Source organism: Haematobia irritans, chromosome 1 (assembly GCF_050003625.1).
Source record: "Haematobia irritans isolate KBUSLIRL chromosome 1, ASM5000362v1, whole genome shotgun sequence".
In the NCBI taxonomy this organism is placed as follows: domain Eukaryota; kingdom Metazoa; phylum Arthropoda; class Insecta; order Diptera; family Muscidae; genus Haematobia; species Haematobia irritans.
This window is the reverse complement of record NC_134397.1, coordinates 198,147,379-198,161,413: the sequence shown is the minus strand read 5'-3', so window position 1 is coordinate 198,161,413 and position 14,035 is coordinate 198,147,379. Positions and strand designations below refer to the sequence as shown.

General features: G+C 33.3%; 9 non-coding genes across 9 annotated transcripts; all 9 read right to left on the bottom strand.

Moving 5' to 3' along the window:
• Nucleotides 1–3,362: 3,362 nt before the first annotated feature.
• Nucleotides 3,363–3,435, bottom strand: TRNAF-GAA (transfer RNA phenylalanine (anticodon GAA)). The gene has a single exon. It is a non-coding gene; the product is annotated as a tRNA-Phe (tRNA).
• A 179-nt stretch (nucleotides 3,436–3,614) lies between these two features.
• Nucleotides 3,615–3,687, bottom strand: TRNAF-GAA (transfer RNA phenylalanine (anticodon GAA)). The gene has a single exon. It is a non-coding gene; the product is annotated as a tRNA-Phe (tRNA).
• A 168-nt stretch (nucleotides 3,688–3,855) lies between these two features.
• On the bottom strand, nucleotides 3,856–3,928 carry TRNAF-GAA (transfer RNA phenylalanine (anticodon GAA)). Its single transcript has one exon. It is a non-coding gene; the product is annotated as a tRNA-Phe (tRNA).
• A 454-nt stretch (nucleotides 3,929–4,382) lies between these two features.
• TRNAF-GAA (transfer RNA phenylalanine (anticodon GAA)) lies at nucleotides 4,383–4,455 on the bottom strand. The gene has a single exon. It is a non-coding gene; the product is annotated as a tRNA-Phe (tRNA).
• A 312-nt stretch (nucleotides 4,456–4,767) lies between these two features.
• Nucleotides 4,768–4,840, bottom strand: TRNAF-GAA (transfer RNA phenylalanine (anticodon GAA)). The gene has a single exon. It is a non-coding gene; the product is annotated as a tRNA-Phe (tRNA).
• A 1,743-nt stretch (nucleotides 4,841–6,583) lies between these two features.
• Nucleotides 6,584–6,656, bottom strand: TRNAF-GAA (transfer RNA phenylalanine (anticodon GAA)). Its single transcript has one exon. It is a non-coding gene; the product is annotated as a tRNA-Phe (tRNA).
• Nucleotides 6,657–6,957: 301 nt separating this feature from the next.
• Nucleotides 6,958–7,030, bottom strand: TRNAF-GAA (transfer RNA phenylalanine (anticodon GAA)). The gene has a single exon. It is a non-coding gene; the product is annotated as a tRNA-Phe (tRNA).
• Nucleotides 7,031–7,462: 432 nt separating this feature from the next.
• On the bottom strand, nucleotides 7,463–7,535 carry TRNAF-GAA (transfer RNA phenylalanine (anticodon GAA)). Its single transcript has one exon. It is a non-coding gene; the product is annotated as a tRNA-Phe (tRNA).
• Nucleotides 7,536–7,856: 321 nt separating this feature from the next.
• On the bottom strand, nucleotides 7,857–7,929 carry TRNAF-GAA (transfer RNA phenylalanine (anticodon GAA)). The gene has a single exon. It is a non-coding gene; the product is annotated as a tRNA-Phe (tRNA).
• Nucleotides 7,930–14,035: the final 6,106 nt, after the last annotated feature.

Genomic DNA, 14,035 nt, shown 5'->3' with positions numbered 1-14,035 from the left:
GCTCAAAATTTTATTTAGTTATTTACATATTTACAATCATAATGAATTATGAAAATAAACAGGTAATATAGGTGCTAACAACATAGGTTTTCGACCTGAATGTTCAAAATTTTGTTTCTGCCCAATTGTATATTCCCCGACATCTTTCTCACTTCCACGAGATTTTTTAGTTCTTAGCACCTTTTTCTGTAATACAAACATTGTAGAAGAAATTATTCAATTTTATGATTTTTGTTTTATTTTAATTTTACCTTTTGCCGGACGGGGATTCGAACAGCGGGCCACACAGTTTGTAAGGATCAAAGAAGTAGCTGATCAATTGCCCAAGGAAAAATAAAATGTTAATTTTGTAATAACAAGCAACAACCACCAACTTAATTCAATATCGCTCCCTGTTAAATAGCGCTCCAAGCTACTAAACACCTATATGTTTATAGGCTATTTCTAAATTAATATATGTTTGCATTCAGGCATATTATATTTACAAACATTTTATGTCCCAAACATAATATGTTCTAACATATTAACATATATATCCCAAACATGTTATGCTAGTTTATGAATATTATATGCTTGCACTCAAAAATATTGTGTTTAAAAATTTGTGTTCCAAACATATAATGTTTATAGCCAAACATATGAAAAACAGTCTTTTTCAACCGTGTGGGGAAGCAACTCGAAGCCCAATTCATGAATTTTTGCGGTGCGTTGTCTTTTTTCATCTTCATATGGGGCCGTTTTGCCGTGATTTCAACCTTCAAACGACGCTCCAATAACGCCATAAAATAGTTACTGTTGATGGTTTTTCCCTTCTCAAGATAATCGATAAAAATTATTCCATGTGCACCCCAAAAAACTGAGACAAAACAGCGGACTTTCGAGTCTTGCCACGCTTCGGAGACGGTTCACCGGTCGCTGTTCACTCAGCCGACTGTCGATTGGACTCAGGAGTGTTTCATCCATTGTCACATATCGACGGAAAAACTCGGGTGTATTACGAGTTAACAGCTGCAAACACCGCTCAGAATCATCAACACGTTGTTGTTTTTGGTCAAATGTGAGCACGCGCTGCACCCATTTTGCACAAAGCTTCCGCATATCCAAATATTGATGAATGATATGACCAACACGTTCCATTGATATCTTTAAGGCCTCTGCTATCTCGACCAACTTCATTTTACGGTCATTCAAAATCATTTTGTGGATTTTTTTGATGTTTTCGTCGGTAACCACCTCTTTCGGGCGTCCACTGCGTTCACCGTCCTCCGTGCTCATTTCACCACGCTTGAATTGTGCATGCCAATCAATTATTGTTGATTTCCCTGGGGCAGAGTCCGGAAACTCATTATCAAGCCAAGTTTTTGCTTCCACCGTATTTTTTCCCTTCAGAAAACAGTGTTTTATCAAAACACGAAATTCCTTTTTTTCCATTTTTTTTCACAATAACAAAAGTTGCTTCACAAAAGACGCTCTATCTCACAAACTAATTGACTTACAGACGTCAAATTTTGACACGAATCATTCGAAGGTTGGTACTATATAAAAATAATATGCATTTAATACTAGCGGCGCCATCTATGTGTCAGACCGGGAACTTATCAGCCAACCTGTTACAAACGCTTGCAACACGCCGATACGACAAAAATAAGTAAATATTTTTCTACAAATTGAAGAAAAATTATTAGACATAAAAAAAAATTTTTTCACTTGTTGAAGAAAATTTTGTAGTTTGAAGGAAAAAATTGGAGTTAAAAATTGCAAGAATGTCTTTAGTGACATACGAAGTTCATGATTGGACGCATTTTTAGTAAAATTTAAAAAATTTTAAGAAATAATGAACTATTTTATGAGCAATACGAATTTAGTAAACCTTTATGCTTAATTTGTGTATAATTTTTTCCCGTATTTTAGTTCATTTAACTAACGGTATTAGAGTAAAGAAAACTTTCTCCAAACATAATAATTCCATGAACTAAAATAAAGTTAAATTGGCTTTAGTGAAATAGAGAGTTCAATTTTTTTTTGAGTGTAGGTTAGCAATTTCTAACATAGCCTAAAAGCCAATCTATAACGAAATAATTTATACACTTTAAAATAATAAAAAAGGAAAGTTTTGTTTAATTTTAGAAAATTAGATAAATATTAACTAAACTGTATTACAAACGCAGATGTCGTGCCGATTTTTAAAAAACTAAGTAAATTCAAGAAAATTTATTACACATAATTATTTTTTTTTTTTCACTTGTAAAAGAAAATTTCGAAGATTTGAGGAATAAATTAGAGTTAAAAATTGCAAAAATGTCTTTAGTACCATACGAAGTTCATGATGGGCGTATTATTGGTGAAATTTACAAATTTTATGAAATTTTGAACTATTTTGTAGGAGACATGAATTTAGAAAATATTTTTAATTAATTTGTGAAGAAACTTTCTTAAATCATAATAATTTAGGCCTAGTGTGAAGAGTTAGGTTAGGTTAGGTTATGTGGCAGCCCGATGTATCAGGCTAATAAGAGAGTCTACACTCAAAAAAAAAACAAATAAACCCTCTATTTCACTAACGGCCATTTTCATGTAGCTCCGTTAGACTTTAACTTCCAGTTAATAGAAAGTAAAATGGAAATATCTTCTCTCCGGTTAACTTTAACTGAAAATTTATTAGCAGTTAGGTGCCTAAATGATATATAGAATATATTGGCGGGATGACAGGTATGTCTATAGTACGGTTTAAAAGTTCGTTTGCTAACGTAGCACTAACGGAGCTTCATGAAAATGGGGGTAAAGGTAATTTAACTTAATTTTAGTTCATGGAATTATTATGTTTGGAGGAAGTTTCTTTTAATCTAATAATATTTGTGTACGTTACTTAAATGAAATAAAAGATGGAAAAATTGTACACAAATGAAGCATAAAGATTTACAAATTTCACCTTCAAACTAAAAAATTTTTTAATGAATTAATTATGCCTAATGAATTTTCTTGAATTGGTAATAATGTTTAGTTTTGATATAAGAATATTTCATTGGACTGAAGAAAATTTCGAAAAAATAATAAAGTTAACCCAATAAATGTTTTTCCATAAAAAATAAGTTTAATTTATCGCCAGCTTTACTTTGGTCAATATTATATACCCGCGATAAAGTTTGAAATAGATCCTTAAATGCGAAAAATTATTCTTATATTATAAATAAAATAAGAGAACTTATTTTTAATTATTTATTTAATTATTTATTATAATTAAAAAATTAAAATAAATAAAAAAAATAAACACTAGCCACTAAAGCTAGCTTATATAAATATATAAATATATTGTTAAAGAACCAAAAATTTTAATTAAATAATATTAAATAAAAATATTACATTGCCGAAACCCGGGATTGAACCGGGGACCTTTAGATCTTCAGTCTAACGCTCTCCCAACTGAGCTATTTCGGCGTTGCACAGACAACGTTAAAGATAAAAAAATAATATTATTTTACAAATTATCACACATATTTTTTTTTTTTTTTAATAAAAAAAAAATAAATAAATTTAATTTATGGTTTTAGTCCAATACAGTTGAAATAAAACTTTTATTTGCAATTAAAAAAAATTATAAAATATCCAAAATATTATGCCGAAACCCGGGATTGAACCGGGGACCTTTAGATCTTCAGTCTAACGCTCTCCCAACTGAGCTATTTCGGCGCTTCGATGACAATGTTAAAAATGCTAATATTAAAATATAAAATTATCATAAGTATTTCTTGGGACTTTTGGTCACATTAACAAAAGCAATTTAAACAAAACTTCTACTTTTCCAAAAAAAAAAAAATAATAATAATAATAATAACAATACCAATAACCAAAATACTATGCCGAAACCCGGGATTGAACCGGGGACCTTTAGATCTTCAGTCTAACGCTCTCCCAACTGAGCTATTTCGGCAGATTCTTAACACTGTAGTTAATTGTATACAAAAGACAATCTATAGAATTTGGCAATTGGATAAAAATTTATATTTTTAAAACAGACAACAAAAGAAATTATATTCATTACTTATAGCTATTGATTTTAGTTATGCCACAAATTAAAAAATAAATAAATCATAAAATGGTGTAATCGTATTAAAAAAAATAATAATAAAAATTTATATGAGTTTTACGATGCATTTATATGTGACGTATATAATTTATTTATTTTAATTTTAAAAAAATCCTGATACAACATGTGGTCAAATACTATATAGTATATTTGATTCTAGTTTTTCATATTTTCTTTTGTTAGTGAGTCAAACGATATGTATCAAATTTTGTAAAGCGAGACTTTAATGCATACAATTTTTTTCTAATCCAGTGTATTTTGTAGTCTATCGGAAGCAACATTTTAAAAAGTGTTAACTTGCCGAAACCCGGGATTGAACCGGGGACCTTTAGATCTTCAGTCTAACGCTCTCCCAACTGAGCTATTTCGGCAGACTCTTATCATGGTATTTATCGTACTCCCCTTGTTAAGGGATAATAAATGTAATGTTTTAAATTGAATATTCACTTTTAGTGCGAGTTAGAGATCCTCCTAGTATTGCATGGATATATTATGTCGTAATATGGACATACATACAGTACGAGGAGCATCTCAAATATTTCCCTATTTCGGTGAAGGCGTTTTTCCCAAAGAACAAGCTCTTTACGATCAGTTATTTACCGCACTACATGACTTTATAATTAAGTTGTTTTTCAAATTTGTCCTCCTTCTTTCGGATTCTTTACTGTTAAAAAGTGTTGTATTGCCGAAACCCGGGATTGAACCGGGGACCTTTAGATCTTCAGTCTAACGCTCTCCCAACTGAGCTATTTCGGCACATTCTTAGCGCTATAGCGAATGGTATATAAAAATAAATTTAGGGTAACAATTTTTGTGTTTAGCCATAACAAAAAAATAAATGATTGTTATTCTCTTTCTAAATATTACAAATTAATTTCTGTTGACTTCAATTATTTGACAAATAAAAAAATTAAAAATAATTTGTTTTTGAAATACTACTGAAATCACTCTAAAATTTTTATTAATTCTACGATGTGAATATACATAATTTTTATACCCACCACCATAGGATGGGGGGTATATTAACTTTGTCATTCCGTTTGTAACACATCGAAATATTGCTCTAAGACCCCATAAAGTATATATATTCTGGGTCGTGGTGAAATTCTGAGCATGTCCGTCCGTCCGTCCGTCCGTCCGTCTGTTGAAATCACGCTAACTTCCGAACGAAACAAGCTATCGGCTTGAAACTTGGCACAAGTAGTTGTTATTGATGTAGGTCGGATGGTATTGCAAATGGGCCATATCGGTCCACTTTTACGTATAGCCCCCATATAAACGGACCCAAAAATTTGGCTTGCGAGGCCTCTAAGAGAAGCAAATTTCATCCGATCCGGCTGAAATTTGGTACATGGTGTTAGTATATGGTCTCTAACAACCACGCAAAAAAATATATATAGCCCCCATATAAACCGATCCCCCGATTTGGTTTGCGTGGCCCCTAAGAGAAGCAAATTTCAACCGATCCGGCTGAAATTTGGTACATGGTGTTAGTATATGGTCTCTAACAACCATGCAAAAATTGGTCCACATCGGTCCATAATTATATATAGCCCCCATATAAACCGATCCCCCGATTTGGCTTGCGAGGCCCCTAAGAGAAGCAAATTTCATCCGATCCGGCTGAAATTTGGTACATGGTGTTGGTATATGGTCTCTAACAATCATGCAAAAATTGGTCCACATCGGTCCATAATTATATATAGCCCCCATATAAACCGATCCCCCGATTTGGCTTGCGAGGCCTCTAAGAGAAGCAAATTTCATCCGATATGGCTGAAATTTGGTACGTGATGTTAGTAGATGGTCTCTAACAACCATGCAAAAATTGGTCCACATCGGCTCATAATTATATATAGCCCCCATATAAACCGATCACCAGATTTGACCTCCGGAACCTCTTGGAAGACCAAAATTCATCTGATTCAGTGTAAATTTGGTACGTGGTGTTAATATATGGCCTCAAACTCCCATGCAAAAATTGGTCGATATCGGTCCATAATTATATATAGGCCCCATATAAACCGATCCCCAGATTTGGCCTCCAGAGCCCCTTGGAAGAGCAAAATACTTCCCATTCGGTTGAAATTTGGTACGTGATGTTAGTATATGGTATCCAACAACCATGCAGGAATAAGAAGTTTTAAGATACCACAACCCAAGTAATTCGATTGTGGATGACAGTCTTTCGTAGAAGTTTCTACGCAATCCATGGTGGTGGGTACATAAGATTCGGCCTGGCCGAACTTGCGGCCGTATATACTTGTTTATATTAGTTTTTGAAGAAAAAAAAATAAATAAACTTGGGTACGATAAGTTTGGTCAACGATATGCTGCTAATTTTTTTAAGTCGAATTCAAACCATATAATTTAATTGGATTTTCCGAAACCAATGCAGTTTTTAGTTTATTTGAGGCTTTGTTTTAAAAAGTATTATCTTGCCGAAACCCGGGATTGAACCGGGGACCTTTAGAAGCTTTATTCTAAAAAGTACTATCTTGCCGAAACCCGGGATTGAACCGGGGACCTTTAGATCTTCAGTCTAACGCTCTCCCAACTGAGCTATTTCGGCAGATTCTTTCAATGATATTATACGCCATTGGTAAAGGATATTACATAGAATGTTTTAAGTTAAATATTTACTTTTATTGTCAGTTAGCTCCTGCTAGTATCCAAGGGTTTATTTATAGTCTAATATGGGCATATAAGTAAGGCGGAGAATCTAAAATCTTTTTCTATTTGTTTTTTTCTCGAAAGATCAAATCCTTTACGGTCAGTTATTTACGACCATTCTACATAACTTGCTAATGCAATTGTGTTTCAAATTATTCCACCTATTTTCGGACTCTTCTTCTTTTAAAAAGTCGCTGTATTGCCGAAACCCGGGATTGAACCGGGGACCTTTAGATCTTCAGTCTAACGCTCTCCCAACTGAGCTATTTCGGCAGATTCTTAACTTTGTAGTGGATTGTATACAAAAATTAATGGAAGGAATTTAAATATTGGATAACAATTTCTCTTTCTAAATATTGAAAACTAATTTTTATTAACTTTATTTATTGGAAAATTAAAAAAAGTATATAAATACTGAAAAATTAATAATTTTTGTAATCGTATTGAAAACAGACTAATATTTATATTAATTCTACATTGCGTTTATCTTTGTATAATTTTTTTTTTTAAATTTAAAAAAAAAAATCTAATACCGCAAATGGTCAACAGTATGGTGGTGATGCCAATTTCTATCATCTTATATTATTTTTGAGTCAAACACGATTCAGATCACAATTTATTGAGTGGCTTAATGTATTCAATTGGACTTTTCCTAATTCAGTGTTTATATCATTTTTAATCTATCGTTTTAAAAAGTACTATTTATGCCGAAACCCGGGATTGAACCGGGGACCTTTAGATCTTCAGTCTAACGCTCTCCCAACTGAGCTATTTCGGCAGATTCTTTCAATGGTATTATACGCCATTGGTAAAGGGTATTATATAGAATGTTTTAAGTTAAATATTTACTTTTATTGTCAGTTAGCTCCTCCTACTATCCAAGGGTTTATTTATGGCCTAATATGGGCATATAACATAAGTAAGGCGGAGAATCTCAAATATTTTTACTAATTCGTTGAGTGTTCAGTTTTTTTTTCGAAAGATCAAATCCTTTACGGTCAGTTATTTATGACCATTCTACATAACTTGCTAATGCAATTGTGTTTCAAGTTATTCCTGCCCTTCTTTCCGACTTTTCAATTTTAAAAAGTCGCTGTATTGCCGAAACCCGGGATTGAACCGGGGGCCTTTAGATCTTCAGTCTAACGCTCTCCCAACTGAGCTATTTCGGCAGATTCTTAACTTTGTAGTGGATTGTATACAAAAATAAATGGAAGGAGTTTAAATATTGGATAACAATTTTTCTTTCTGAATATTGAAAACTAATTTTTATTAACTTTATTTATTGGAAAATTAAAAAAAATATAAATACTGAAAAATTAATAATTTTTGTAATCGTATTGAAAACCGACTAATATTTATATTAATTCTACATTGCGTTTATCTTTGTATACATTTTTATACCCTCCATCATAGGATGGGGGTATATTAACTTTGTCATTCCGTTTGTAACACATCGAAATATTGCTCTAAGACCCCATAAAGTATATATATTCTGGGTCGTGGTGAAATTCTGAGTCGATCTGAGCATGTCCGTCTGTCCGTTCGTCCGTCTGTTGAAATCACGCTAACTTCCGAACGAAACAAGCTATCGACTTGAAACCTGGCACAAGTAGTTGTTATTGATGTAGGTCGGATGGTACTGCAAATGGGCCATATCGGTTCACTTTTACGTATAGCCCCCATATAAACGGACCCCCAAATTTGGCTTGCGATTGCTCTAAGAGAAGCAAATTTCATCCGATCTGACTGAAATTTGGTACATGGTGTCAGTATATGGTTTCTAACAACCATGCAAATATTGGTCCATATCGGTCCACTTTGACGTGTAGCCCCCATATAAACGGACCCCCAAAATTTGGCTTGCACACCCTCTAAGAGAAGCAAATTTCATCCGATCCGGAAATTTGGTACATGGTGTTAGTATATGGTCTCTAACAACCATGCAAAAATTGGTCCATATCGGTCCACTTTTACGTATAGCCCCCATATAAACGGACCCCCAAATTTGGCTTGCGATTGCTCTAAGAGAAGCAAATTTCTTCCGATCCGGCTGAAATTTGGTACAGGTATTAGTATATGGTCTCTAACAACCATGCAAAAATTGGTCAATATCGGTCCATAATTATATATAGCCCCCATATAAATCGTTCATAATCATGCTTGCCACTCGAGCAAAAATAATCTAGCAAAATTTTATTTCTATAGAAAATTTTGTCAAAATTTTATTTCTATAGAAAATTTTGTCGAAATTTTATTCCAATAGAAAATTTTGTCAAATTTTAGTTCTATAGAAAATTTTGGCAACATTTTATTTCTGTAGAAAATTTTGTCAAAATTTTAATTCTATAGAGAATGTTGTCAAAATTTTAAATCCTTTGAAAATTTTGTAAAAATTTTATTTCTATAGAAAATTTTTATTGTTGTTTTTGATCTCAGCTTAAAGCCATGCATTGACTAAACTACAAGTGTAGCTTAACCAACAGAGGAAAAGTATGTTTGTCAAATTTATTTGGGCAAAGCCCTATAGACTGCAAGATGGTTGGATGTACCGCTATTTCGGAATTACCACATTCCTCATCAGCATCCTCTACTTGCAGCAAAACTATCAACCAATTATCAGAATAAATTCGGGTAATTCACTCAACCCAAAGTGAAATACACTTGAACCTTCCGAAAAAGGGTTTAATAGTCGACTACTGCCTAAACAAATTTACAAGCATATCTCTTTTCCTTTGCCAAAGTCAAATCATCGATTTGTATTTAGTTGGCTGGGTTTGTTTTTGAGCGTGCTTCCTCTATCTTCATTCGTTTTGTTTGTTATTATTGCACAGATAAAAATAAGTTTGAGAACCAATAACTTTTTTTGGAAAACCAATAACAAAATTTGTTAATTTTCCTGCAACAAACTAATTTGTACTTTTAATAACCATTATTACAAAAAAGTTGTTAGCAATCGTTACCATCAGAAGGCAACAAATAATTTGTGTTCTCAATAACATAATTTGTAAGTAATTTGTTGAGCTTCCAACAGTACAAAATATTTGTTGTTGAACGTTACGTTTAATCCTCAACAAATATTTTTGAATTTGAACGAAAAAATTTGTATGTGGTTTGTTGGAGTTTATCAATGACCTGTAACAAATTTATTGGTGTATTGACAAAAATTAAATTGAAATTGACAGAATTATTGCACCAAAATTGCAAAATTGCTGGAACAATTTTGGAGAAATTTTGTTAAGTACATACAGAGAAGGAATATGACCAAAATGCTATTTTTGGACGGGGAAAATGTAACTTTTTTGTGTCGATTTTAAATTTAAGTAGTCCAGGGTCTAGCAAGCATTTTGACAACTTTTTGCCCAGTGATATATATTCTAGTTAATTAGAATTGTAATAACTCTAATCCCGATATTAATATGGTTTTATTAATTATCTCATACAACAAACACATTTAAGAAACTATTCTCTGATTAATGAGCTCTTTGCTTGCTATCATACACGAGCATGTGCTCATACTCATTTTGTTCTAACGGTATTCTTCGCATACTTCTTTTAGCTTTCGTACATGTTCTCAGCGATGTGCGCGTAACCAGTGTTGTATTTTTATACCCTCCACCATAGGATGGGGGTATATTAACTTTGTCATTCCGTTTGTAACACATCGAAATATTGCTCTAAGACCCCATAAAGTATATATATTCTGGGTCGTGGTGAAATTCTGAGTCGATCTAAGCATGTCCGTCCGTCTGTCCGTCTGTCCGTCCGTCCGTCTGTCCGGCTGTCCGTCCGTCTGTGGAAATCACGCTAACTTCCGAACGAAACAAGCTATCGACTTGAAACTTGGCACAAGTAGTTGTTATTGATGTAGGTCGGATGGTATTGCAAATGGGCCATATCGGACCACGTTTACGTATAGCCCCCATATAAACCGATCCCCAAATTTGGCTTGGGGAGCCTCCCGGAGCAGCAAAATTCATCCGATCCGGTTGAAATTTGGTACGTGGTCTTAGTATACGGTCTCTAACTACCATGCAAAAATTGGTCCATATCGGTCCATAATTATATATAGCCCCCATATAAACCGATCCCCAGATTTGACCTCCGGAGCCTCTTGGAGGGGCAAAATTCATCCGATCCGATTGAAATTTGGTACCTGATGTTAGTATATGGTCTCTAACAGCCATGCAAAAATTGGTCCATATCGGTCTATAATTATATATAGCCCCCATATAAACCGATCCCCAGATTTGACCTCCGGAGCCTCCTGGAGGGGCAAAATTCATCCGATCCGATTGAAATTTGGTACCTGATGTTAGTATATGGTCTCTAACAACCATGCAAAAATTGGTCCATATCGGTCCATAATTATATATAGCTCCCATATAAACCGATCCCCAGATTTGACCACAGGAGCCTCTTGGAGGAGCAAAATTCATCCGATCCGGTTGAAATTTAGTACGTGGTCTTAGTATATGGTCTCTAACAACCATGAAAAAATTGGTCCATATCGGTCCATAATTATATATAGTTCCCAGATTTGACGTCCGGAACCTCTTGGAGGAGCAAAAGTCATCCGATACAGCCATGTAAAAATTGGTCCATATCGGTCTTTAGTTATATATAGCCGATGACTTATTACACAAAAATTGGTCCATATCGCCAAAAATAATCTACCAAAACTTTATTTCCATAGAAAATTTTGTCAAATTTTATTACTATAGAAAGTTTTGTCAAAATTTCATTTCTATAGAAAGTTTTGTCAAAAGTTTATTTCTATACAAATGTTTGTCAAAATTTTATTTCCATAGAAAATTTTGTCAAAATTTTATTTCTATAGACAATTTTGTAATCTAGCAAAACTTTATTTCCATAGAAAATTTTGTCAAATTTTATTACTATAGAAAGTTTTGTTAAAATTTCATTTCTATAGAAAGATTTGTCAAAAGTTTATTTCTATATAAATGTTTGTCAAAATATTATTTCTATAGAAAATTTTGTAAAAAATTTATTTCTGTAGAAAATTTTGTCAACATTTTATTTCTATACAAAATTTTATTTCTATACAAAATTTTGTCAACATTTTATTTCTATAGAAATTTTTGTCAACATTTTACTTCCATAGAAAATTTTGTCAACATTTTATTTCTATAGAAAATTTTGTCAAGTTTTTATTTCTATATAAAATTTTGTCAAATTTTTATTTCTATAGAAAATTTTGTCAAAATTTTATTTCTATAGAAAATTTTGTCAAGGTTTCATTTCTATAGAAAATTTTGTCAAAATTTTATTTCTATAGAAAATTTTGTCAAAATTTTATTTCTATAGAAAATTTTGTCAAACTCGATTATATACGTATTTAATCGGCCTTTTTTTGTTTAATATATACCCCGTATGGGCTAACTTACAATTTAGAAGACAGTGTTAAAAAGTTTTACGATACCTTAGGTTAGGTTAGGTTAGGTGGCAGCCCGATGTATCAGGCTCACTTAGACTATTCAGTCCATTGTGATACCACATTGGTGAACTTCTCTCTTATCACTGAGTGCTGCCCGATTTCATGTTAAGCTCAATGACAAGGGACCTCCTTTTTATAGCCGAGTCCGAACGGCGTTCCACAATGCAGTGAAACCACTTAGAGAAGTTTTGAAACCCTCAGAAATGTCACCAGCATTACTGAGGTGGGATAATCCACCGCTGAAAAACTTTTTGGTGTTCGGTCGAAGCAGGAATCGAACCCACGACCTTGTGCATGAAAGGCGGGCATGCTAACCATTGCACCACGGTGGCTACGATACCTTGCGGCAAGTGTTATCGCAACCCAAGTAATTCGATTGTGGATGACAGCCTTTAGTACAAGTTCCTACGCAATCCATGGTGGAGGGTACATAAGATTCGGCCTGGCCGAACTTACGGCCGTATATACTTGTTGTTTTTGTTTTCATATCGATAGCAGTCAACTATTTTCGCAACAAAACAATTTGTTGAAAATTCTGAATATTTCTATTATTTCCTCTGTCAAGCATCTACAAACACATTTCAACAACAAATGCCTCATATTCAATAGACAAATTTGTTGAGCATCAGCAGATTTTACATACAAATAAAGTTGTTAATATTTATTTGCAGTTATTTTTTTGTGTGTGGCTTCTCTTCAATCGTTATTGTTGTTTTTGATCTCAGCTTAAAGCCATGCATTGACTAAACTACAAGTGTAGCTTAACCAACAGACCAATTTTGTCAAAATGTTATTTCTATAGAAAATTTTGTTAAAATTTTACTTCTATAGAAAATGTTGTCAAAATTTTATTTCTATAGAAAATTTTGTCAAACTTAATTATATACGTATTTAATCGGCCATTTTAAGTTTAATATATACCACGTATGGACTACGTGGTATATATTACGGTATTAGGAAGTTTTAAGATACCTTGTCATCGGCAAAAGTTACCGCAACCCAAGTAATTCGATTGTGGATGACAGTCTTCAGTAGAAGTTTCTACGTAATCCATGGTGGAGGGTACATAAGCTTCGGCCTGGCCGAACTTACGGCCGTATATACTTGTTTATTCTAATCTTTGATGCCAATTTTTATCATCTCAGAATCACCTCCTGAGTCGATCTAGCGCTTGGTGTCCGTCAGTCCGTCCGTCTGTCCATGTATTTATTGTTCGCAGGATTCCGGCCGCAATTATCAACCGATTTTGATGAAATTTGCTACAGGGAGCTTTTTGAGCACAAGGACGAACGTTATTGAATTTGGAAGAAATCGGATCAAATTTAGATATAGCTCCCATATATATGTATCGCCCGATTTCGACAAATGGGGATACGTTGCGCTTTTTTATAAACGGCTCGTCACCAAATTTGGCAAAAAATAATCTTTTTCATCGCCCTTCAAGTCTGCAAAATATCATCGAAATCGGTTAAGATTTAGCTATAGCTCCCATATATATGTACCGCCCGATTTTTCTAAATTTGGCTATAAAATCCTTATTTATCAATCGATAGTACTCAAAGTATTCCATATGTAATCTTCTATAGCACTAACTGTATGTGCAAAATTTCATCGAAATCGGTTCAGATTGAGATATAGCTCCCATATATATGTATAGCCCGATTTTTAAAAATTTGTCCCTAATAACCTTACGTTTGACCATAGAGACCTCATTTCGTAACTGATCTTACTCAAATTTTGCACAAGGTAACCTTTTGTGATATTAAACAAACCCGCAAAATATTATGTAAATTGGTTCAGATTTACATATAGCTTCCATA